Source organism: Heteronotia binoei, chromosome 1 (assembly GCF_032191835.1).
Source record: "Heteronotia binoei isolate CCM8104 ecotype False Entrance Well chromosome 1, APGP_CSIRO_Hbin_v1, whole genome shotgun sequence".
Taxonomy (NCBI): domain Eukaryota; kingdom Metazoa; phylum Chordata; class Lepidosauria; order Squamata; family Gekkonidae; genus Heteronotia; species Heteronotia binoei.
In genome coordinates, this window is record NC_083223.1 from 249,030,039 (window position 1) to 249,056,777 (window position 26,739).

A 26,739-nucleotide genomic window follows, 5' to 3' on the forward strand; every position below is an offset into this window, starting at 1 on the left:
TGGGAGTTTCCCCTATTCTCTGTGGTCTTAACAATAGGAGCCGGGAAATTTCTTAGTGTTCTTAGTAATATTACATCCTCCCCAAACTCTGCCCTTCTCATTTGCTTCCCCACCACCACCAATATCTCCTCAGATTTGCCTAGGCAGTGTCAGGAGCCCTACTCACAGAGGATAAAATGATGAAGAGCCATATATGTAGTCCAGAGCTTGGAGAAAGGGTGGGATGAAAATGGTTAGATAGACAGCCATCAACAGTTTGGGGGACTCTTGAGCCCAGATGAGTAGTATTGGTCCCTGGTATTGCATTGACTACCACAGAGGTAATAGACAAACTCTCTGGGAGTGTGGCCTCTCTCTTCTCAGGAAAAAATATGGCTGACTGGGGAGAGTGCAAGAATATTAATGTTTGGATATGAATGGTGTAAGTTGGTATGTTGTTGCTGCGCAGGCGTAGTGATACGGAAACCAATTTTAGCAGCTCTGGTATGCAGGCCTAAGTTGAATACAAAGTATGAATCTCGTTTACATATTTTACTTCTGTCTTGGACTTTTCTGTGGAACAAGCCAAGCCTGTGAACTTTTATGGTATTATATTATTATTATTATATTATTATTATTATTAATACCAGTTATTTTTCCTCTGATATTAAAATAAATAAACTGATTATTTCATTGGTGTGAGTGGGTGTGGTGTTCATATTCCAACAATCTACAATTCCAACAGAGAGCAGCATGGTGTAGTGGCTAAGACCAGCAGACTCTGATCTGGAGAACTGAGTTTGATTCCCCATTTTGCCTCCACATGAAGCATGCTGGGTGCTCTTGGGCCAGTCACAGTCCTCTCTCAGCCCCACCAACCTCACATGGCGCCTGTTGTGGGGAGAGGAAGGGAAGGGAACTGCTTTTAAAGTAGAGAAAGGGCATTAAAACCTCTTCTTCAGTGCCTTCTTGGAGTGGAATAATACTTGGCCATAGTATGACTCTGTAGCCCATTGGGGGCATAGGGTTGCCAACCTCCAGGTGGCACCTGGAGATTTCACACTATTGCAATTGATTGCCAGATACCAAGATCAGTTCCCCTGGAGAAAATGGCTGCTTAGGCTCTATGGCATTATATCTGCTCAGGACCCTGCCCTTACTAACCTGCCCTCCCCAGGCTCCCCTCTCAAATCTCCAGGTATTTCCCAACCCAGAGCTGGCCACCTCAGGTACATAACAAAGAGGAATGGCTAATAGCCAGCCTGGACCAGTCTCCAAATGCTAGTCTTTAAGTTCACCAAGACTTTAGCCCAGGTACATCACAAATGACATGAATAAGGAGAACTATTCATGTCCAAGTCTGATTTATTTGAACAAACATTAGCATCAATAACTCCATTGGTGAGGTGTTGTATCCAAGAGTCTTTCATGGCACTCTGATGAGGATCAGTTTTTGGAGAGAAACTAAGCCACAAGTAAAACTGGAGCTGGAACTCCTCTAGGCTCTAGTATACTAGAATAACTGGAAAACACAAAGTGGCCTTCTAAACATCATATCCCCCCTTTCCTCCTGCAAAACAGTTCCTTCCTCAACTTTCTTTAATCTAGCATCTAGGAAGCAAAGCTATACCATGTAATCAAACAGTTTCTGCAACCTCAAAATATTCTTCAGAGAGTGATCTCAAAACGTTATGTCATAAGACAGTCTTCTGAAACATCTTTGGCTTGTTGGCTTTGACTATCTGAGAAACTCCACCCTCATTGGAGAAAGAGTTTAAAGCAATAGAGATGGAGAATGAAGCAGCCATGTCTGCTGTGTTCTCTTCAAAAGCACAAGATGAACTCCTTTCATAAAAATGAAGCGAGGAAAAGTTCCTGATGCCCTGATTCTATGATGCCCTCAGTGGGTTGTGGTCATAATCTCCTGCACTTTTCGCAAACTTTTGAGACTGACCTGAAAAATATAAGTAGTGTATAAATTCATTTAGGGGACAGAAAAGCCCTTGTGAGTCATTACTTTTCTCCGCTTGGGGAGATCATGCTGCTACTATACTACCTGCAAGTGTCCCAATATGCATGGCTGGCTGGCTGCCATTTTGTCTGAAAGGGGTCTGTGTATTTTCAGCCCGTAGCCAGCAACTGCTGAGGCTAATGAAGGAGCAGAGATTTGAAAAACTGGGCTGGGCATGAAAACATGCCAGGGGTAGGCTTCCCAACCCTCCCGCCCTGGCGGGGGACCCCAGGATTTCCACCCTCTTCCCCCGCTCCCCCCCAAAAAAGAAGCGGGGGGAGGGGGGAAACGGCGCCGGGGAGCATGGTGAGCCGCCTGATCCTGGAGCGGGCGAGGCTGCAGCGCCGCTGCCGCCCCCTCCCCGCCCACCGCAGCTGCTCCTCCGAGATAGACCCAGGCTGAGCCCATCTCGGAGGAGAAGCCAAGAGGCGGCAGCAGTGCAGGCAAAACCAGAGAAGGGAAGGGTGGAGGCAGGCCTAAAGCATGGCGAGCCGCAAATCCGGGCCCTTCTAGGACCCGGACTCGCGGCTCACCACACCCCCGGCCCGCCTCCACCCCCCCTCCGATTCCACCCCAGAGGCGGAGCGGAGCAGGTGAGGCTGCCGCGCTGCTGCCGCCCCACCGCAGCTGCTCCTCTATGATGGGCTCAGCCTGAGCCCATCTCAGAGGAGCTGCCACTGCGAGCGGAGAAGAGGCAGCAGCTGCGCAGCAGCGTCGCCCACTCCAAGACGGGGCGGCTCGCCACGCTCCCCGGCGCCGTTTCCCCCCTCCCCCCTAGCTCCACCCCAGTGTCTCCTGGCTCCACCCCCAAAGTCTCCTGGCTCCACCCCCAAAGTCCCCAGATATTTCTGGGATTGGACTTGGCAACCCAAGCCATGGGTGACACTCTAAAAATTTCTCTAATTTCTATGGTTATTACAAAAGAGTTCTGGAAACCGCCTATAGCAGGGTTTCCCAAACTTTTCTTTCCTGTGGCCAAGTTATTTTTACACTTCTCCTTCGTGGCCCACTAAAATCTGGGGGTGGAGCCAGGAGACTTTGGGGGTGGAGCCGAGAGACAGGAATTATGTCATTTCCTGTGGTGTCAAGGACCAAGTGATGTCACTTCAATTGGACAGTTAAATGTCCAATTATTCTAAAAATGGTGCCGGGCGCGAATTTGCAGACGCAATCCTGGCCATGAAGTAATCTTTCTTCGCGGCCTTGACTGCCATCTCATAAGACCTCATAAATGTTCTATAGGATGTTCTCGTCGCTTCGTCATGAGTGCGCCGCCACTGCCTCTCTAGTCGTCTGAGCCCTTGTTTCAGCTGATGTAGCTCCAAGGTATACCATGGGGCCAGCCTCACACGAGGGCGCAGAGGGCGTTGGGGTGTGATCTCGTTGATCGCCCTGGATAGCCGATCTTACCAGGCATCAACCAGGATGTCAAGGGAATCGCCAGGGGGCCAGGGATCCCATAGAGCCATTCAGAACCATTCCGGGTCCATCAGGCTCCATGGGCAAGCCAAAATAGGCTCTTGCCCATACAGGGTTGAGGCAGCGTCTCTATACGGGCCTTGAAGGCTAGGTGATCCAACCATGGTACCGCCTCCACCACGATATCGTTCACCCGAATCCCAGATGCAAAGATCAAGTCTAGCATGTGCCCTGCCTGATGCGTAGGAGTCGTAACAAATTGAGAGAGTCCCAGTGTTGCCATGGAAGACACTAGATCCATTGCCCAATTGGAGGCCACGTCGTCAGCATGGACATTGAAGTCACCCAGGACCATAAGCCCTGGGTACTCCAACGCCCAGCCCGCCACCGCCTCCATCAGGGATGGTAAGGTGATGGCTGGTGCATTAGGCGGATGGTACACCAGCCAGATTGCCAACCCCTCTTCGACATCCCACGCCAGACCGGCACATTCAATACCATCGATTGTTGGGGCCGGGAGAGCCCAGAAGGAGTAACCCTCCCATATGAATAATGCCACCCCTCCCCCCCGCCCGCTGGTCCATGATTGGTGAAAGACCTAGTAACCCAGGGGGATCATCTGGGAGAGAGCCACCGTCTCCCCCTCTCGCAGCCAGGTCTCGGTCACGCAAGCCAGGTCCACATCCTGCCAAAGCAGGAACTCCCTGAGGATCTCGGTCTTATTATTTACAGACCTGGCGTTGCATAACACCAATGACGGGAGCGGGCAATTCCTCTTGGCCCCACTACCTGTCACCGTTGGGATGGAAAGTAGACTGGAAGGGAGCCGAGCACTGTTTTGTCTCCACCTCCTTCCCTTGCACTTCTGTCTATTCCCACCATCATACCTTCCCCTCCCCAGGAGCACTGGACTCCCCTGGCAGGGCATCCACACCTATGCCCCGGTATGATCTTATTAATAGTAGTAGGATGGCCTCACCCACCTAGCTGGATTGTCTCAGTTTACAGCTTAAATCCCTAGCCCACCCTCCACCTTCAGTCCCCTGGTTATCTGACTCACTATAATTTGATCAAATTTAATTAATATCAAAACCCACCCCAATTGTCCCTCTAATTGATTAGTCAAAAATTACTTTCTTTCTTAGCACATTAATAAAATCCCCCCATTCCTATGTCCCAATTTAATGTGCTAATATAAATAAATAGATAAATATGCATTTAAATATATAAATACATAATAAAATCCAATTACTAATCAAATACATAATCTCTAATTAAATTAAATAATAGTTCCAGTTAGTGGTCAATAAGATCTTCTATCCAATAGAGTAGGAGTCCAGGATACTGAATTAGAGAGGTAGATTAGGATATTGTTCTTAAGGTGCTGTTGTTAAGGTTAAAGTTAAAGTGCCAGTGCTTGCAGATGTCCGTAACGTTCTTAAAGTGCGGGTGCAGTTCTTAAAGTGCGGGTGGTACTCACAGCTTAGGTGGCCCAGGGTGGGGTGAGATCTTCCCCGTTCCCTCCCAGCTGTTTAGTTGGATCCTTGCAGCTTCGGCTAGGAGGCTATAGCCCCATCAGCGCCACCTCCAGCTGTTCCGCAGCTCTCGCGCACACTCTGGGCCTCCCGGCATCCAAGCCCCGTATAGAGCTTCGCAGTCGGGAGAGCTCCCAGCTACCGGCCCAACCGGCACAGCCGCACCTCGTTGGCGTCCGCGGGGTGAAAAGATTAAAAGATGAGGGGGGGGGCGAGGGACAAAGATTGGGCTGCTCACCAAGGCTGACGCCCCAGGACCAATCCACCACTCCGCCCACTCACAACCCCCCCCAAGGGTCTCCCCAGCCTCCGTCTGCAGTGGCCACCGGCTGCACCGCACAATTTGCTCACCGCTCGTGCCTTTCGCTGCACCGGCCTGTGTTGCACTCCTTTCTCCGGTGTTGGTCCGGCTCCTCCCGCACGCCAGCCCGCGGCCGTGCCCCGCCTCCACCTTGGCGTCGGCCCGGTTGGCAGCAGCGTTCTTCCCACAGTGGGCACCAAGGGTGGCCGTCACCGCCGCCACCCCCGTCGTCTTGTAAGTTGAGTCTCCAGTTAGTGTCCAGTGTTTAGTCTGCTGTTGATAGCTTGTTGTTTGTAGCTGTAGTTGTTGTAGTTATCAGCTGGCAGGAGCCTTAGCACCTAGGCTTCTACCGCCATCGCCATCTTGCACATTTTACATCCCCAATTAACATCCCCAAAAAGAGAAAGTAGAAAATGGCAGACTCATTCTTACCTAGCCTTACCAAGTTGCCTGCCACAACCTCCTGCCTCTGCACTCCAGCACTTGTCTTTTCTCAGTTGAGCAGCAGGGTGAAAATGGAGGAGGAATATTACATGTGTCTGAGACACTCTAGGAATTACCCTAATCTTTTTTGGGTTTACCATAGAGATGGAGGAATTCCTAGAGTGTCACTAACACTTTGACATAATTTTCTTTATTGTCTGTCCCCCAAATGCTCCCAGCTGGCAACCCTATCTTATCTACCCAATTAAATTATTTTAAACAGGTCTATAACAGCTTTAGAAAGACACACCCCCAGGGAGGAGTAAATAATTTTCATAAGAGGTTTTAACACCTTTCTCCAGCACAACTGTACAAGTTAAGAGGAGCAGTGATCTAATGGGCATGTGAACCTTTCATAACTATTATAGTGTAGTGGTTGTTGGACTAGGAGACTCCTATTTGAATTTGTCAAAAGATGAGATGGCTGGACAGCATTATTGACGTAACTAACACAAATTTGAGCAGACTTTGGAGGATGGTGGAAGACAGGAAGGCCTGGAGTGACTTAGTCCATGGGATCACAAAGAGTCGGACTCGACTGTGCGACTGAACAATAATTTGAATTCCCACTCATTCCAATGCGTGATTGTCTCAGTCTAACCTACACCACAGAGTTGTTGTGAGGATAAAGTGGAGGAGAGCCAGTTTGGTGTAGTGGTTAAGTGTGCGGACTCTTATCTGGGAGAACCGGGTTTGATTCCCCACTCCTCCACTTGTACCTGCTAGCATGGCCTTGGGTCAGCCATAGCTCTGGCAGAGGTTGTCCTTGAAAGGGCAGCTGCTGTGAGAGCCCTCTCCAGCCCCACCCACCTCACAGGGTGTCTGTTGTGGGGGAGGAAGGTAAAGGAGATTGTGAGCCACTCTGAGACTCTTCGGAGTGGAGGGCGGGATATAAATCCAATACCTTCTTATCTTCAATATAACCCTCTTCAGGTCTCCAATGGGAAGAAAGGTGCAGTACATGCATTAAATATATAAATAACAAAAATAAAATCCTGTCAGCATCCTTCAAGAAGATCCACCTTCAGTCTGACAGGTTTTAGCAGCAAAAAGTCTGCAAAAAATCAGTTAAGGGCCAAATTGGCACTTGTAGAGGTAACCTGTTGCAGGTGGTGTTAGGTCATGGAACACTTTAAATAACTAAGGTGGCCGAGGCATTGGCCAATAAATGAAGCAAGCAGGTAAATAAATAAAACCCTGACTGCCTCATCACAGTGCTGCAAATGGTCCTTACAGTATGTTCTGTTCTATGTGGCCTGTGTCTTCTGGCAACAGTGTTCAAGACATCTTTCAACCATCTCCATTTCCCCCAGGCCTCTAGTAGCCCAGGTGGCCAAGGATCTATTTTAGGGTAGGAGGAGACCCCAGGGAGCAAATCTGTCTTTCTCTCCTCGATACAGTTCCAGCCGGTCACTAGAGTTTATTTATTTATTTTTATAATTTTGATTTATAAACTGCCCTTCTCTGAGTTCACAGAGCTCAGGATAGTTAACAGGAAATCTATACAATTTAAAATCCAAATAATTAAAAAAGCTAAAAATGTTCAGATGGCGCTAAAATCAATTTACAGATGGCATTACTGTCTCACAAATAGATGGAGAGAAAAGCAGGATGGGGAGAGGAAGGGAGTGCCAGATAGGATGGTCCCTGTGGCTGTCCTCAACCAAAAACCTGGCAGAACTTCTCTGCCTTGTAAGCACTGCAGAACTGCACCAGATCCCGCAGGGTGCAGGGAGTCCTGGCAGGTAGGAGCCCATGCTGAAAAGGCCCTAACTTTGGTGGAGGACAGCAGGATGTCTTTTGGGCTAGGGATTACCAGTAGGTTGTTCTCAGCAGAGCATAAGGCTCTTTGGGAGACATACCAGAGGAGGCAGACGCAAAGATATGCGAGTCCCAGAACACTCAAGGCCTTAAAGGTCAGTACCAAAACCTTGAACCTGACCTGGTTCTCCACCAGAAACCAGTGCAGCTGAGACAGCACAGGTTGAATATGTGCTCTATGCGGTAGGGTTCCCACCCTCCCCGCCCTGCCGGGGGACCCCTGGATTAGGAGCCTTTTCCCCCAATCTCCAAGAACGTGGAAGCGGGAGGGGTGGGGGGGGGGAAACGGCGCGGCCTCCCTTCGCGAGGTGTATGCTGGGACTCATAGTCTTTGCATCCTCTCCGGCTGCTACAGGCGTCTCCTCGGGGAGTCTGGCTGACGGAGGGGGGGGAGCTCTGCCCCTAGAGGACCATGTGCGTTTCTCTTCTCCCACCCACAACATGTCGGTAAGATGGCGGCGGTGGAGGAGCCCTAACGCCGGAGCTCCCCAAGACAACAGCTTTCACCGCCACATAAAATAAACAAGCTAAGCTACCTGTGAGTGATTTGCAGTTACAGTTGCAGTTGAGGAAGGTGAGGGGAAAATTTCAAATACTATCACCCCGCTTTCCTATCGGAAACCTTCTTGAGTGCTGTGGTGCTGTGGTGCTGTGGTGCTGGGCCGAGCCGCGCCGCTCCGAGCCGCGGAGTGGAGTGGAGTGGAGAGCGGCGGCGGGCGATACGAATGGCGTGATAGACAGTGGACGGTGCTCTTAGCCTGCCGCGGTGCCGGACTGAACCAGGCCACGCTGGGCCGCAGAGTTGAGCAAAGAGTGGCGGTGGGCGACGTGAGCTGCAGCGGCTTGCTGACCTGTTGTGGGGCCGGGCCGAGCCGCGCCGAGCCGCGGAACCGAGCAAAGAGCGGCGGGCGGCGTGGACTGCTACGGGCGGCACCCGCACAGCGGGAGGAGCGAGGAGCGAGCCAAGCCGGCCAAGGCCGTAGTCGAGCGTGGCGGAGGCAGAGACTAAGAAGACGAGCCGTGGGCTTGAGCAGGGGGCCGGAGGAGACCGAGGAGGGGACCAGTGAAGGGTTGTCGGTGGCGTCGACCACAGTATCAACTTCGGACGAGCCGTGTGTGGCGGCGAAACCTGAGACGTATCCCCCCCTCCCTTCTCGGTGTGGGAGTGGTTGCAGGACATCGCGTTGGGACTCGACTGGTAGCCAAAGGGCCCGGATAATATCAAAAGGGGCCGAGCTGATTGTTGACTGGGGCGGAGCCTGTGTGACGAAGGGGACGCGGGGGGGCTCACACCCCTCCGGGCCCCCTGAGATTGCGCAGTGGGTTGCCCGGGTCCATCGGCCGGCCACACAGTCATTATAAGACCACCCCAACGTCCCTCTTATCGAGCTGTCTACTTCTCAGCAACCGCTCCCCCCCTCACCACTTTAAAGAACAAGCTCCATATGGAGTTCAGCACGCCCGAAGATAAAGACAAAGACACAGAAATAAGATCACAGCACCTTATAGACTTCAGCACTTTAAAAACTATTGCACTTTACTCAATTGTTTTTGCACTTTACTCAGTTTACAACCCCTGTATTAACCCCTCACCCCAGCAGATCTAAATTGCCAACTTAATGGTATGATTGGTATGATTGGTTTGGTTCTATAAGCTATTTAAGAGGCTGATTATTGGCTAAAGGGAAAGTTGATTAGCAGCAAGTTAATTAGGGTAGAACTTATTGGGAGGGTTTTATAATTAACAAGCTGGGGAACTAAAAATAGATTAGTGGCAAATTAATTAAGGAAGATATTTATAGGGAGGGTTTTTTTACAATTAATGAGCTTTTAGATTAAATTAATTTGATTTGTAGCTAATGATTGAGAAGTAAGATATGAGTTAATTAAATAGCTATATAGTAATTGGTAGATTAATTTAATTAATTTATAGATAGATAGATCGGCTGGAAGGAGGGGTGAGGAGAAGAGGGTAGCTCTAACGGTTCCATCGGACTAGGGAACATCAACAAAAGATGACTGGCCTAGGGATTCCAATACTCCTGGGGAGGGGAAGATACGACGGTGGGACGAGGCAGAATTACAAGGGAAGGAGATCGAGACATAATAGCGCTCGACCCCCTTCCAGCCTCCGTCCCATCCTGACGGTGACAAGTAGTAAGGCCAGGCTGAATTACTCGCCTCTGTCACTGGTGTTAAGACCGCTGTCCTGCGAGAGTTTCTGGCCGAGCAGGACATGGACCTGGCTTGCGTGACCGAGACCTGGGTGCATGAGGGGGAGACGGTAGCTCTCTCCCGGACCGTTCCCCCGGGATACTCGGTCTTCCACCAGTCACGGACTAGTGGGCGGAGGGGAGGGGTGGTGCTTCTCATACGAGAGGCTTACTCCTTTAGGGCTCTTCCGGCCCCCGAGATTCCAGGCATAGAATGTGTTGGCCTGATGTGGGATGTTGGGGAGGGGTTGGCGATCTGGCTGGTGTACCGACCGCCTAACGCACCAGCCAGCGCCTTACCGTCCCTGGTGGAGGCCGCGGCGGGCTGGGCGTTGGAGCACCCAAGGCTTTTGGTCTTGGGTGACTTCAATGTCCATGCTGACGACGCGGCCTCCAGCCAGGCGACGGACCTGGTGTCAGCCATGGCGACACTAGGACTCTCCCAGGTTATTACAATGCCCACTCATCAGGCGGGACACATGTTGGACCTGGTCTTTGCGGCCGGAATATCAGTGACTGATATTGCAATGGAAGCAGTGCCATGGTCAGATCACTTTGCCCTTAAGGCTCGTATGGGGGTGTCACTCAAAACCTGTTTAGGCGGAGAGCGAATTTTAGCTCACCCGCGGAGCCTGATGGACCCGGAACGGTTCCTAACGGCTCTTCGGGACACCTGGCCTATTGGCGACTCCCTGGATGATCTGGTAGAGTCCTGGAACGATGGGCTCTCCAGGGCCATTGAGGAGGTCGCACCCAAGCGCCCTCTGCGTCCCCGCTCGAAGCCGTCGCCCTGGTTTAACCAGGAGCTGTGGCAACAAAAGCGGGGACTCAGACAACTGGAGAGGCAATGGCGGCGTACTCGAGACGAAGTGACCCGAGCATCTTATAGAGAGAATTTGAAGGCCTATGAGATGGCAATCAAAGCCGCAAAGAAAGCGTTCTTTGCGGCTAAGATTGCGTCCGCAACTTCGCGCCCGGCACAATTGTTCGATATAATTAGAGGACTTACAACGCTGCCGCAAGGCAGACTAAATTCTATTGAACTGGAAATAGGCTGTGAGGCTTTTGCGAAATTTTTTGTGGACAAAATCGCGTCACTCCGCCCCGACCCCCCTGCCAATTTTGAGACAGTTAGTGAAATCAAGGCCCCGAGCCTGTCTTCGGATTATATGCTGGATGGCTTCGACCCCCTCAGCCTGGAGGAAGTTGACAGGATTCTCTCATCTGCTCGTCCAACTACTTGTAAATTGTACCCATGCCCTTCCTGGCTTATTAAATCCTGCCAGGGTGACCTTAGATATCCTATACGGGATATCATAAACAGATCCCTGACGGAAGGGCGTTTTCCAACGCCGCTCAAAGAGGCAGTGGTCCGTCCCCTCTTAAAGAAACCATCTTTAGATCCAGCCCAATTGGCACACTATCGGCCGGTCTCAAATTTGCCCTTTTTGGGCAAACTTATTGAGAGGGCAGTGGCGATGTAGCTACAGACTTTCCTGGAGGATGCTTCCGTCCTTGACCCATCTCAGTCCGGCTTTCGCCCGGGACATGGGACGGAGACGGTGCTGGTCGCCCTAGTAGATGACCTTCAATGGCATCTGGATCGGGGCGGCTCGGCGGTGCTGATGCTGTTAGACCTGTCGGCAGCGTTCGACACGGTCGACCATAGGCTACTGAAGGGCCGCCTCGCCGACGCAGGGATTCAGGAGTTGGCCTTACAGTGACTCTCCTCTTTCCTGGAAGGTCGGGGACAAAGGGTCGCAGTTGGGGGGGAGCTGTCCCAGAGGTGCACACTCGATTGTGGTGTACCTTAGGGAGCGGTCCTCTCCCCAATGTTATTTAACATCTATATGCGGCCTCTTGCCCAGATTGCCCGAAGGCACGGGCTAGGGTGTCACCAGTACGCTGATGACACCCAGCTCTACCTACTGATGGACGGCCAGCCGACCTGCGCCCCGGAAAATCTAGATCGGGCATTACATGCCGTGGCTGAGTGGCTCAGGCTGAGCGGGCTGAAGCTTAATCCTGCGAAGACAGAGGTCCTTTGCTTGGGCCGCCGCGGCCCGGGAGGGGGAATCCCCCTACCAGCCTTTGACGGTGCGCCGCTGGTAGCGGCGGACAGGGTCAGGAGCTTGGGGGTGCTATTGGAGCCGTCCTTAAAGATGGAGGCTCAGATAGCAGCCGCTGCCAAGTCCGCGTTTTTTCACCTTAGGCGGGCAAGGCAGTTGGCTCCCTTCCTGGAGCGCGACGACCTAGCAACAGTGATCCATGCTACAGTCACCTCGAGGTTGGACTACTGTAATGCCCTCTACATGGGGCTGCCCCTGTCACGAACTCGGAAATTGCAGCTGGTGCAGAATGCTGCGGCCCGGCTGTTACTGGGTCTCCCAAAGTGGGGACACATTCAGCCGGGTCTCCGGACCCTGCACTGGCTTCCAGTGATATACCGAGTCCGGTACAAGGTGCTGGTTATCACCTTTAAAGCCCTATATGGCTTGGGACCTGTCTACCTGAAGGACCGTCTTTCCCCGCATGTTCCCCAGAGAGTACTGAGGTCGGGAACACAAAATCTCCTTACTGTCCCTGGGCCGAAAGAAGCCCGCTTGAAATCCACTAGAGAAAGGGCTTTCTCTGTTATGGCCCCTACGTGGTGGAATCAGTTGCCGGAAGAGGTGAGGGCCCTGCGGGACCTTGTTCAGTTCCGCAGGGCCTGTAAGACGATCCTTTTCCGGCTAGCCTATACCTAGCTTGAGAATTTAATGCAACTTGCCAGAGTTTTTTTATATACATTTCGAATATTTATTAATATTTATGGTTTTATCTGTTTTAGCTGTTTTAAATGTTTATTCTCTTATATGTTTAAATATTGCTTAATTTTATGTTGGATCTATTGTTGGAAGCCGCCCTGAGCCACCCGTGGGAAGGGCAGGATATAAATTCTAAATAAATAAATAAATACCTCCGGAGGCTTCAGTCGCTGATTGAAAGGCTTCCTCTTGGGATGGGGTGTCTGTGTTACTTTGAAAAAGTTGGCAGCAACTCGTGAGTAGAGAGGCCGATCTCCCTTCAGTGTGCCAGAAATGGGGGGAGGGGAAGTCTGCTGAGTACTTCATTATTCTCTATGTGGAGATCAATTCTCATAGGGTATAATGGGGAATTGATCTAGAGGTTTTGAGGGCTCTGGGGGCGCTGTTTTTTGAGGTAGAGGCACCAAATTTTCAGTATAGTATCTATTGACTCTCTCCAAAGTATCCGCCAAGTTTCAAAATGATTGGACCATAGGGTCCAATTCTATGAGCCCCCCAAAAAGGTGCCCCTATCCTTCATTATTTCCTATGGAAGGAAGACATTTAAAAAGGTGTGCAGTCCCTTTAAATGTGATGGCCAAAACTCCCTTGGAGTTCAATTATGCTTGTCACACCCTTGTTCCTGGCTCCGCCCCGATGTCTCCTGGCCCCACCCCCAAAGTCTCCTGGCTCCACCCCCAAAGTTCCCAGATATTTCTTGAATTGGACTTGGCAACCCTACTATGCGGTGTTCCCGTCAAGACCCACACTGTGGCATAGGGTTGCCAATCCCCAGGTGGGGGCAGGGGATCCCCCGGTTTGGAGGCCCTCCCCCCACTTCAGGGTCGTCAGAAAGCAGGGGGAGGGGAAGGAAATGTCTGCTGGGAACTGTTATTATTTCCTATGGAGATTTATCCCCATAGAAAATAATGGAGAATTGATCTGCGGGTATCTGGGGTTCTGTGGGGGCTGTTTTTTTAGGTAAGGGCACCCAAGTTTCAGTACAGCATCTAGTGCCTCTCCACAAAATATCCCACAAGTTTCAAAATGATTGGACCAGGGGGTCCAATTCTATGAGCCCCAAAAGAAGGTGCCGCTATCCTTCATTATTTCCTATGGAAGGAAGGAATTGAAAAGGTGTGCCGTTCCTTTAAATGTGATGGCCAGAACTCCTTTTGGAGTTCAATTATGCTTGTCACAGCCTTGATCTTGGCTCCACCCCAATGTCTCCTGGCTCCACCCCCAAAGTCCCCAGATATTTCTTAGATTGGACTTGGCAACCCTACTGTGGCATTCTGGACCAGTTGGAGTTTCCAGATCAGTCGGGTAGGCCAGCAAAAAGCAGGTTACAGTAATCCAACAGTGCTGCTCTCACAACTCTCAAATTTCCTCAGAGCACTTTGTAAATGACTTGGAGCCATTAATTTCCAAGAGCAAACCATTCAAACCCATTTAGTGCCTCTATATGAATGGGTAGCAAATTCACACATACTTTTAGAAAACAACAATCATATTCTATAAGAACGGCAAGTGCTCCTCTCTTCAGTAATATAATATGATGCCTACTGGATACAGAAAACAAGATACAGTGCATGCCTTTTCTCATTAGTTGGACCCAAAACATTCTGGGGCAGCTCCTCGGTAACCACGGTATCCATTAAGACAGCCTCAGCATGAACATCAACAACTTCCAGAACAACCATCCTTGTGGCTTCAACATCCAGCCCCAAATCATCTCAAGTCAGCTCAGCTAGAGTGCTTTCTGGTAAGCTAGGTGAACACTAAACCACAAGGACCCATAACCTGCTGAGAGGTAGTGTGGTGTAGTGGTTGGACGGTTTATTAGAATGGTTAGAATGTATTTCGTGCACAGCCCACCTTTCCTCCAAGAAGGCACACAAAGCAGTTTACATTGTTCTCTCCTCCATTTTATCCTCACTGCAACCCTGGGATAGGCTGAGAGGGTGTGAGTCATGACTGGCCCCATGTCACTCAGAAAGCTCTCATGGCAGAGTGGGGATTCAAAACTGGGTCCCCCAGATCTTAGTCTGACTCTCTAACCTCTCCCCCCCTGTTGGAGGGCTGAGGTTCTGGGAGAATCCAGGTTCAAATTCCACAGTGCTGTGAAGCTCACGGCCAACCTTTTGTTGATCATTCTCTTTCCACCTAACCTACTACACAGGTTTGTTAAGAGAATAAAATGGAGGAAGGAGAAAACAATGTAGGCTGCTCTGGAGCAGCCTGGAGGAAGGGCAGCATAAATATCCTGTGTCAAAAAGATATATAATCTATCGCTAGAGGCCTGGGCACTCAAAATTAGTCTTTGCGCTGGGAATCTGCTGACAGAAGAAAAAACAATAGGAGTTGGATTTTATAGGGTTGCCAAGTCCCCTTGCCGACAAGACAGAGGGATTTGGGGAGTGTTCTGGGGGCGGGCAGGATGTTGTGTGTGACATCCCTGATGCAATGATGTCACCTGGAAGTGGTGTGAGTGACATTGCACATGGTGCTCTGGTTTGGGGGTAAAACTCTTATGGTTGTTTGCCTTCAAAACCATAAAAATTTGCTTCAGAACCAGAGCATTGCCACATGACATCAGTGCAGTGGCGTCGCCCAGAAGTGATGTCATCACATTGGGGATGTTGCATGGCCACATCTCTGTTTGGGAGTGGAGTCAAAGCCCCAAAAAGTGGGGGAACCCCCACTGGGACCTGAGGGCTGGTTAGGTAACCCTAATTTACATCCTGCCATTCACTTGGAGTCTCAGAGTGTCATATAATCTCTTTCCCTTCCACTCCCCACAACAGACACCCTGTGAGGGAGGTGGGCCTGAGAGAGCTCTGAGAGTGTTGTTAGTGACCTAATGTCCTCCAGCTGACTTCAACTGAAGGAATCAAACCCAAGTCTCCAAATTAGAGTCTGCCACTCTTAACCACTACAACAAACTGGATCTAATGAAAAGAGAAAAGCTCATGGACAAGAAGAGCTACCCCATGCCATCCTCAAGTTCAGGATGGATGCAAGGCCTAACAAAGACAGAATAATGTGAGAAGGTTCAGTACCATCAGTTGCATTGGCCTTTGCCTATTTTTACCATTCAGCTAGTGCCAGATGGCCAGACTCACTCTGGCATGACATGGAGTGCTTCTGTAGAATGAGAACTCTCTTTAGTAAGCCAGCAGCAGGATATGGAGAACTGCTGTGCACAGACACGCAAATCAGTGTGTACAGTGTGGCATGAACATGGGGTAAGTGTTTTGTTTGGATAATGTGCCTATCAGGCACGTATCTAAGGGATCCATCTCTGCCTGTTAGCCACAGCGTATTGTTATTAGCCACAAGTGTATTGTTAGAACTCTCTGTCTGGGGCAGTGATGCTCTGTATTCTTGGTGCTTGGTGGGGGGGCACAGTGGGAGGGCTTCTAGTGCCCTGCCCCCACTGATGGACTTTCTGATGGCGCCTGTTTTTTTAGCCACTGTGTGACACAGAATGTTGGACTGGATGGACCATTGGCCTAATCCAACACGGCTTCTCTTAGGTTCCATTTGCTCTTATTTCTCATCCCCTTGAGGAAATGGAGATTTAAATATTGTGCAGGGAACCTGAAAACAATATAATCCCAAACATCAGTTCTGCCTAATCAGTCTGCCAAGCAGAAGAAATCTCATTAGGCCTATTATGCATTTGTGTTTTATGTTGCTTTCAGTGTACATGCCCAGGGCTTTTTTTTTGAGCAGGAACACAGTTCCGGCTATCTTGGTGTCAGAGGGTGTGGCCTAATATGCAAAAGAATTCCTGCTGGGCTTTTTCTACAAAAAACTCTGTGTGAAGCAATGGTAACATCAGGGGGTGTGGCCTAATATGCAAATAGGTTCCTGCTGGGCTTTTCCTTCAAAGAAAGCCCTGTACATGTCCATCAGAGTCGTCGTCCCCCCCCCACACACAATTCTGAATGTTTTCCTCCCTTTAGTGCTTGCTTGCTTTCTCTTTGTTTCTCCCCCCACACACATTTCCAGAGAGCGCTGTTATGGTTATTTTTTTGTGTTCCCTTCCAAGTCAAAGTGTATCCAAGATCATAATGATTTCATCAGATTCTTTCTCCCAGCCCTTTGTCACCCCGCGATGCCTGTTCCTTGCCTGCATCAAGGCCGTTCTGCCCTTTCAACCACCTTCTGCTGTCCCCCCTCTTTCATTGCTGTGCAACCACCATTTTAAATTATTACCCCATCGTTTTAATATTTTTTATTTAGCAGTACAAGACTAGCAATAAAACATTAATCAAGAGTTTAAATCCCTAGGAGCCAATTCTCAGTGTAAGGTTGCTTGAGTCCTATGTACATATATTTTGCGGGGTAAGAGAGCCACTTAATTCAGGACTTACTTCAGTGTTAAATTGCACAGGATCTGAGTACTGCACACCTTTTGCTTCCAGCAGCTCCCTTATCTCCCCCACCTTTTACTGTATATCCTCCTGAGGGAGCCAAAGCCTGCCTTTTAGAAACTTCAAGGCAGATGTTTTAGAAAGCAGGTGGGTTGTGAGTGTGATTGTGTTTGTTTGTATGTGTGCATGATTGTCTTGGGACCATCTGCCTCGAAGAATGATGGGGCGGAATGTTTGTGGTGTCTAGTAACTTGCTTGAAGAAAGGGAGAGTTCAGTCAAGGCATTCTTGTTCACCCTTTTACTCATAGAGTAACTACCAGCTTTGGCAGGAATTTCGGCAATTAATTTCAAGTCTCTCCATAGTTTTACGTAGGATAAATAGGTCAAACCCTATGCCAAAGGATAAATGGACACAAATCTGACATCGAGAATCACATAATTAAGAAACCTGTAGAAGAACACTTCAACCTCCAGGGGTACTCAGTTGAGTGGGGGGGGGGGGCTCAAAGTAGCTGTTTTATTACAAAGGAATTTCAGAAACAGACTGGAACAGGAGATCGCTGAATTACAAGTTATTACAACACTCAGGACAATGGAATCCTCAGGGCTTAATAGAGATATTGGGTTCTTATCTCTTTACATATGCTAAGTCACACAGTTCTTGTTTGTACCTATAATTAAACTTTGTTGGGCTTAAAGGTGCCACTGGACTCAAACATAGTTTTCACATCTATTTGTTAACTCTTTTATTATCTGTATTCTAATTTGTTGCTATTCACAGGTCTTACCAACTGTTTTAATCCAGTTTTAGCTATACTTATTGCTCAGTTACTTATGCGTCTTGATTCTAATTAGCCCTTCCTGGTAACTAACTGCTCACCCACCCTTTCTCTACCTATATGTAATGGTTGAAGAAGTCTTGTTTCAATGCAACTGAAGACGTATCAATGAAAGCTTTAAACTTTGTTGGTCTTGCCACTAGACCAACACTTTGTTCTGCTGCTTCAGACAAACACAGCTATCCCCCAGAAGTCTCTCCCCTGTGATCCACCCAGTGGAGGATCCCCAATTTGTCCCCCCAAAACAGCATTTTTCATTTGTTCAGTTAACTTTTTGCTGGCATAACTCAACATTAAGCCTCTTATAAAATGACTTGGAGTAAAAAGCACAATTATCTTGGAAATGCTCTTGCACAAGCCCTCCCCCCCCCCGATTTTTTTTTTTATTATGGACATGGCAGTAAAATTAGTGAGTCACACATATCAACACGACCAAGAGGATAACCAGCAAGTAACTCCAAATGAGAGAATCTCAAGCAGTAATGGTGAACATTTTCAAAAAAGAGACTCAAAGCCAAAGCATCCAATCAGCAAACTAATGCTAAAGCTCATGAGTAAACACTGAACAGAGCCCCGTGGCACAGAGTGGTAAGCTGCAGTACTGCAGTCCAAGCTCTGCTCACAACCTGAGTTTGATCCCAGCAGAAGCTGGGTTCAGGTAGCCAGCTCAAGGCTGACTCAGCCTTCCATCCTTCCAAGGTTGGTAAAATGAGTACCCAGCTTGCTGGAGATAAAATGTAGATGACTGGGGAAGGCAATGGCAAACCATCCCATAAAAAGTCTGCCAAGAAAACGCCATGATGTGACATCACCCATGAGTTGGTAATGACTCGATGCTTGCAAAGGGGACTGACTACATTTACCTTTTTTTAAACACCAAACATCAGGAAATTGAATGGGAGGGTTTAACTTAACACTACTGCACAGCACAAAACACTACTGCACAAAACAAAAAAAGAAAGAAAGAAGTTTGACCTGATCGTTACATCACAAGTGATGGCCCCATCTTAATTAGAAGAAGTCTGTTTTTTTGTTTTGGATACAGAATAAATACACTACAATTCAGAAACAAAATGAAAAGAGCAAAAAGAATGGTGCAAAATGCAAGCACAGAATCTGAATCCAAGCTTCATGACTTGACTATTGTGAAAATCTGAGGTAAGCTGTGCATGAATAATAGGCCATTAGTTACCCTTCTGAGGTCATGTTCATCTTAGATTTTGATCAGTTACATTCACATCCATAGTAATCACCTCAACAACTGGGAAGCTAGAGTAGTCAATCGGAAGTAATCCATGAGAAGGAAAAGGCGTGGAGGACAAGAGGTCATGGAATTCCTGCCAGGTATGTATATTTCCCGGAATTAAGATTGCCGGAAAAAACATCAACAACCTCAGAAATGCAGATGACACCACTCTAATGGCAGAAAGTGAAGAGGACCTAAAGAACCTCTTGTTGAGGGTGAAAGCGGAGAGCACAAAAGTAGGCTTGAAACTCAACATCAAAAAAACTAAGATCATGGCATCCGGCCCCATCACACCTTGGCAAATGGAAGGGGAAGACATGAAAGTAGTGACAGACTTCACATTTCTGGGATCCAAGATCACTGCAGATGGAGACTGTAGTCATGAAATTAAAAGACGTTAGTTCCTTGGGAGGAAAGCTATGGCGAACCTAGGCAGTATAATAAAGAGTAGAGACATCACCCTGCCAACAAAAGTCTGTATAGTCAAAGCTATGGTGTTCCCAGTAGTAATGTATGGCTGTGAGAGTTGGACCATAAGGAAAGCTGAGCGCAGAAGAATAGATGCTTTTGAGCTGTGGTGCTGGAGAAGAATCGAGAGTCCCTTGGATTGCAAGAAGATCAAATCAATCAGTCCTAAGAGAAATCAACCCTGACTGTTTCTTGGAAGGTCAGATGCTGAAGCTCAAATACTTTGGCCACCAAATGAGAAGGCAGCACTCACTGGAGAAGATCCTGATGCTGGGAAAGACAGAAGGCAAAAGAAGACGAGGACGGCAAAAGATGAGATGTCTGGACAGCGTTACTGATGTAACTAACACGAATTTGAGCAGACTTCAGAGGATGGTGGAAGACAGGAGGGCCTGGCGTGACTTTGTCCATGGGGTCACAAAGAGTCAGACTTGACTGTGCAACTGAACAACAAATGTGAAGGCAAACCATGATCACCCTTGGCAAAATTTCTGTCTAATCTTGCATCACTGGTTGATAAAGGAGACAGAAGGATTGTACATAACACACTGTTTCTATGGATAAGAGCCAGACCTTTTCTCAAAGCAGTTGCTTGGTATTTTATACACTATGGGGCATCACAATCCTGACTCCTCACAAAAGCAAGTTTGTATTTGTGACTGTCAAGGTGTTAAAGGAACCTGTAAGGAAAACTTGTTCACTAAGTGAAAAATGGTCAGGCATGCAAAGAAAAACACTCCACTGACCACTTTCATGGATCTGCATCCATAGCTTCTTAAATTGTTGTAATATGGCCTTGAGAACAGCATGGGAGGGGAAAACAGCGTGAATGAGTGGTTGACGTCCCAGTATGGCTGCAAATGGAATACTGTGTAGTTGTGGTTCCCTCATCACCAGAAGAGTATAACAGGATATAACACATCTGGAAAAGATGCAGAAAAAGAAAATTAAAGCGATTGAGAGTGTTGGAGCTGCTTTCCTGTGAAAAAATAGAATTAAAGACAGTCGGGCTTTTCAGTTTAGGGGATGGTGGGGGTAAGGATGAGGTTTATAACATTATGGTCCAGAGAAAGTGACCAAAGAGAGCCTTTTCTCTCTGTCTCCTACAATATTAAAATTCAGGGTCAGGGAATGCAGGCAGTGGAGCCAGATCAGGAAAAAAAAATACGTATACACAAGAAGTAATGAACACAGTGCTAGCCTCTAGTTTTGTTGTTACAATGATGTAGTAGTACAGTGTAGTAGTACAGTAGTTGTTACAGTGGTGTAGTAATGTCTGGCAGTCCTGGGTTTAAATTCCTACTTTGTCTTGAAGCTTCCTGGATGGCCTTTAGTTGGCCATCTCTATCAGCCTAACCTACCTCACAGGGCTGTTGGAAGGATACAATGGACTGGAAGAACCAGATATGCTGCCCTGAGCTAATTAGAGGAAGGGTGGGATTAAAATATACAAGCTAGATTGCTGCACTACACCTTTCTAAAATGTCTGGATAATTCATATAATTGCACCACATGTAGAGATCCTTACAGATACAACTACAATTACTCATCTCTCTTTTACCATTAACATTGAGATAGAATAACATGACCAGGTTTGTTGCCATCCACTGCAGAGATTTTTACCGTCAGACTAAATCCTGATAGCCTGATGGACTCATGATCTAAGGATGGATTCAGGTGTGTAGCTGAATTGGTCTGAAGCAACGGAACAAAGTTTCACTCTAGTGGCACCTCTAAGACCAACAAAGTTTAATTCTGACTATAAGCTTTTGTGTGCATGCACTACCTAAGGATGGTGGAGCTTTGATCTTAGCAGGGCTTTTTTTGTAGAAAAAACCCAACAGGAACTCATTTGTATAATAGGAGAAGGACGGTGGCTCAGTGGTCGAGCATCTGCTTGGTAAGCAGAAAGTCTCAGGTTCAATCCCCGGTATCTCCAACTAAAAAAGGTCCAGGCAAGTAGGAGTGAAAAACTTCAGCTTGAATCCCTGGAGAGCTGCAGCCAATCTGAGTAGGCAATACTGACTTTGATGGAATGAGCGTCTGATTCAGTATAAGGCAGCTTCATATGTTCACATGTAGGCCACACACCCCCTGACACCACCATCGTTTCACACAGGACTTTTTTGTAGAAAAAGCCCAGCATAAACTCATTTGCATATTAGGCTACACATCCCTGATGTCACCTTTGTTTCACACACCTCCTGATGCCAAGCCAGCTGGAACTGTGTTCCTGTGCATTCCTGCATTTAAAAAAAGCCCTGGATCTAAGGATGGAACAGCATCGATTTCAAATGTATTGGCACAAAGAGAAATAGGCTAGGCAACAAATGGAAGAACCATAAGAGAAAGTGCTGTGGCTGAATGGAAAAGCCTCTACTTGGCATGCAGAAGGACCCAGGTTCAATCTCTGGCACCTCCGGTAGAAAGGATCAGGTGGTTGGTGATGTGAAAAACCTCTGCTGAGACCCTGGAGAGCTGCTGCCAGTCTGAGTAGACAACACACCTTGATGGGCTGATGGCTTGATACAGTATAAGGCGGCTTCATGTATGTTCATCAGCAAGAGGGAGGGCAAGAATATGGAATGCTTTGTAGATGGTGGACATCAGGGAAAGAAGGAATAAAGCCCCAACACTTTATAGGAGCTGGAAATAATATGTCAGCAAAATTAATCAAACTGTGCATAGGGAGGGAGATCCCTTTTTTCTGTTTCCAAACACACATTGATAGAATTTGCTTTTTTTCAAAAAGAAATGAGAAGATACCCGTCCTCCTGCTTCAGCACAGAAGGCATCACACCACTCAAAACGTGAACAGTAGCAATTCTGAGGGGCAAGAAACATTAACCTTCAGCCCTCCTGTCCAGCCACAACACTTCACAGAGACACACACCGTCAGTTTTTGTTTCCTAAAAGAAGGACAAAAATCTTCAACCAGTACCCCCCCCATCCCTGCTGGGGCCACTATTTGTTCTTATATGGCACCCCCAAAAACAGTCTCTGGGAGGAGACCCCTTCCCAGGCAGAAACTCCAAAGCAGCCTCTGCTCTGCTCACCGGCTCCCCCCTCCCTCCAGTTTGGCACTGTTTCTGTCTTCAGCAGAGACAAGGGAGGGACGGGAGATCTTCTTAATTGGAAGAAAGGACTTAAATTATTGTATCATTGCAAGTGAGGCCATTAAATTAATCCTATCATTACAACACTGTCTGCCCTGTGGGATTGTTTACCTTTCCACTTGGTGCCTGGCTGTATAGATGTCATTTCACAGTTGTTATTGATCCCAAGTAATTGTTATTTGTTTGTCCTTCATCCCAATCATCACTCTCCCATTTGAATACTAGATGTTGCAACTAGTAAATTTATTATTGTGATGTATAGACCTGCCCAAACCATTCCTGCACATTATTTACTGTTTATGAAAGAACATAGGAGCTCCCTGATGGAACACACTGTCTAGTCCAATATCCTGGTTCTCCATAGTGGCCAACCAGTCACCTACAAACAATGGCAAAGGGGCCAAAACCTCACCTGAATTTCTAAACCCCTCCCCTCCAAGCTATTGGCATTTAGAGGTACAGCAGTTCTAAACAAGGTGATTCCATTTAGTCTTCATGGCTAGTAGTAATAGTCCTATCCTTTAAGAATTTCTCTAATTTCTCATTTTAGAGCCATCTGAGCTATCATAGAATCATAGAGTTGGAAGGGACCTCCAGGGTCCTACACAGTGCAAGAACTTCACAAATACCTCATAGCAGTATATTTTTCTTCTGCCTTCCACAGAGTAGCTCAGGATGGCATACATAGTAACCTTGCCCAATTTTTAATGGGTGGTTTGCCACAGCTGCTACTTGCAAGGCTAAGAAACAAGATATTTTAATTTCATGTCACCAGGTTTTGGTTTTGGATACAATATCTCAAAAGCTATTGTCTTTTTCTCTCTTATTAATAAATTCCTTGAATCTGCTCTTCTGTGGTCTTGAAATATGTTTTGGAATATAAAGGGATAATGTCAGAAATAAAAATAATAGTTGTGGTCACTTTATTGTCACAACATGTGCTGTGTATGATAGCTTTATCTAATTACTAATTTCCTTTAAAATGAGTTCCTGGGTAGAATTACTGATACATCTTGTTCATTGCAACAACTTTCTTGTTTTAGTTTATTCTTTTTATTAATGTGTTACCAGGGCTTTTTTTGGTAGAAAAAGCCCAGCAGGAACACATTTGCATATTAGGCTACACCCCCTGATGCCAAGCCAGCTGGAACTGCATTCCTGTGCATTCCTACTTTTAAAAAAAAACCCTGTGTGTTACTTTTTCTCACAGAATTTTCTTGTACATTGTGTTGATGTATGCCCATAGAAAGATCAGATATTATTTATTTTCAAGCAGTTTCCAAGCTAATCCAAGCCAAGCCAGAGGCTGTGAGTGGGGCCCAAGACAAAAGCCTTTCATTAAAACTGGTTTAATTACTGGCTTTGTTTTTTGGATAATTTAACAGTATGAAGAAGCGTTTGTTTGCAGCAAGAGGTGATGGCCTTGCTTTTTCAGGAAGGATGCAGGTCTGTGGTTGCGTTTTCAGCTGGTGGTGAAAACTGCCGACAAGTCACAGCCAGGTTATGGAGACGCCATACTGTTTTCCAGACCAACAGAGGTGGTTTGCCATTGCCTGGCCCTGAATGGTGACCCTGGGCTTCCTCAGGGGTCTCCCACCCACGTACTAACCAGGGCTCATCCAACTAGCTTCTGAGATCTGATGAGTTCAGCAAAATTCTCCCAGGGGGTTTGAACAATGGAGCCCAGAAGCAAGTATTTGGAGGGGGTGGGCTAAGAAAGAAAGAGCATAATGCAATTTAGAGTTTCTGGAGCTCTGTGAGTTCCTGCCCAAAATGAGGCCTGCCCTATGGGGACCAGTCTCTAATAGGGTATAATGGAGAGTCCAGCAGACATTCAAACCACCCCCCCCCCCACACACACACCACTTTCTGATAATCCTGAAGCAGAGGGAGGGCCTCCACTGGGGGATCCCTTGCCTCCAACCGGGGATTGGCAACCCTAACAGGACTCCCCCACCCCCCACCAGGGTGGGTAAAGATAATTCCTCCTTCCAAATGAAATAATGACTTTGGCCACCAGGAGGCACCAGAGGATTGCTAGTAACATCTTGAGAGTAACATCTTTTTTTTGTGCTCTCCACTGTAGCCTGTCCTAATTATTCTGTACATGGACCATCTTTGGACAATTCTTCAAGAGAGATTTCCTGCATTTGTGGGGCTATTTCTTTTGGAAGTTTAGCAAAAGCACTAAATAAAATTTAAGTCCAATAGCACAGGCACATCCTGACCTGGATGGCCCAGGCTACTCTGATCTCCTGAGATCTCAGAAGCTAAGCAGGGTTGGCCTTGATTAGTATGTTGATGGGAGGCCACCAAGGAAGTCCAGGGTCACTACACAGCAATGAGCAATGGCAAACCACCTCTGAATGACTCCTGCCTTGAAAACCCGAAGGAGTCAGCTGAAGTTGGCTGTGACTTGACGGCACTGTCCATCACCAGCAGCACCACAGCCAAGGAGTACAACAGAAAGGGCTAAGAATGAGAGCTGATACCATCCCCATCTGAGTCTTGCCTCTGACTGCCATGAACTGTGCAATCCTAAGAAGTTACACCCTTCTAGATGACCCTGGAGGTCCCCTTCAGCTCTATGATATTGAGACGGTGTTTTCATGCATGGCCCTGCATATTCAGTAGCTGGCTTTGTCTTTAGTAGGGGTATGGGTATAGTTTAGATGACCCCCCCCCCCAGGTAGGGATGACAACTATGGTTTGGGAAATTCTAGGCAATTCTCCAGAAGGGAGAGGCCTCTGCAGGGTACAATGCCATAGAATCCCCCTCCAAAGCAGCCATTTTCTCCAGGGTAACTGATCTTTGTCATCTGGAGATCAACTGTAATACTGAGAGAGCTCCAGGTGCCATCTGGAGGTTGGCAACTCATGGGGATTCATGAGGGGTGATGGAGGCAGCTTCTAGGTTCAGGAGCTTCATTTATTCATTCATTCATTCATTCATTGTATACGCCTCCATTCTTCTCAACGAAGAAGTGGTTTACTTTATTCTCTTCTCCTCTTCCATATTATCCTCACAAAGACTCTGTGAGGTCAGTTTATCTCAGTATGACTGGCCCAAGGTTACCCAACAAACTTCCATAACAGAGTTAGGAATCTGAACCTGTGTCTCTTACATCCTAGTCCAACACTTAACCTCTATATTCCACTGGCTCTCATTGATGGTAAGCAAAAAGGAGCTTGCCATGTTTGAGACCACATGTGAGCATGTATATTCCTGGCCACATCCGGTGCCTGGCTGGCCATCACAGGCTATCAAGTGGACAAATGTGCTACTCAGGAGCCATGCCAAAAGCACACACACCCCTTTTATTTGAGAAACAAAGAAACTCCACCTTGTTAATGGTGCTACAGGGATACAATAATAGCCTTTTGATTTTGATGTCTGAGTTCTGTGAATGGATTGGGTGGGAAATGACACATCTGCTACAGAACAGGGCCTGGAACAAAAGACTGTGTGAATGTTCCTCAATGAGCGCAAATTGCTAGGAGATGATTCTGTGATAGCCCTGTTCAAGTATCCAGCAGAGCTCGGAAGAGGGGATCCTTGGGTGAGGGGGAGCAATTGCATCTATGCAGCATTGGATATTACATTATTATTGCATGGTGACAATCATTGGAACTGGATTCTGGCTTGGCCACACAAGAGAATCAAGTTGCAAAGGATTACTGTAGCCCAACAACAGTGAAATATCCAATGTGACTGCATTTGAGAGACTGGTGTGGGGCACACCAATTTTGATAGTTTTGGAACCAGCAAAAAGGATTAGAGTGCAGCGAGTTTGCTTAAGTACCTTCACATGTTGGATTCCCCCCGCCATCTGATGTGCAGTAGCGGATCTCATTCTTTTAAAAACTTGCCAAGTCACAACTGCCTCATGATGACTCCCTGAAATTCCACCTCAAGGGCTTTTCAAGGCTAAAGGTAAGCAGAGGTGGTCTGACATTGCCTTTCTCTGCACAGCAGCCCTATGGTGGCCTCCTGTCCAAAGAACAACCCTGCTTAGCTTCTGAGCTCTGACCAGATCAGGCTAGTCTGGGCTATTAGGGTTGCTGCAGAAGGCAAACATTTACCTTGTTTAGGCTGAGAGTGTGTAACTGCATAGGGTTGCCAACCCCAAGGTGGGGCC

At 47.7% G+C, this 26,739-nt stretch overlaps 1 protein-coding gene across 1 annotated transcript in view; it reads right to left on the reverse strand.

Moving 5' to 3' along the window:
* The window catches only part of RELA (RELA proto-oncogene, NF-kB subunit), a 542,238-nt gene that overhangs the window by 135,574 nt on the left and 379,925 nt on the right, over nt 1-26,739 (reverse strand). The window lies entirely within an intron of this gene.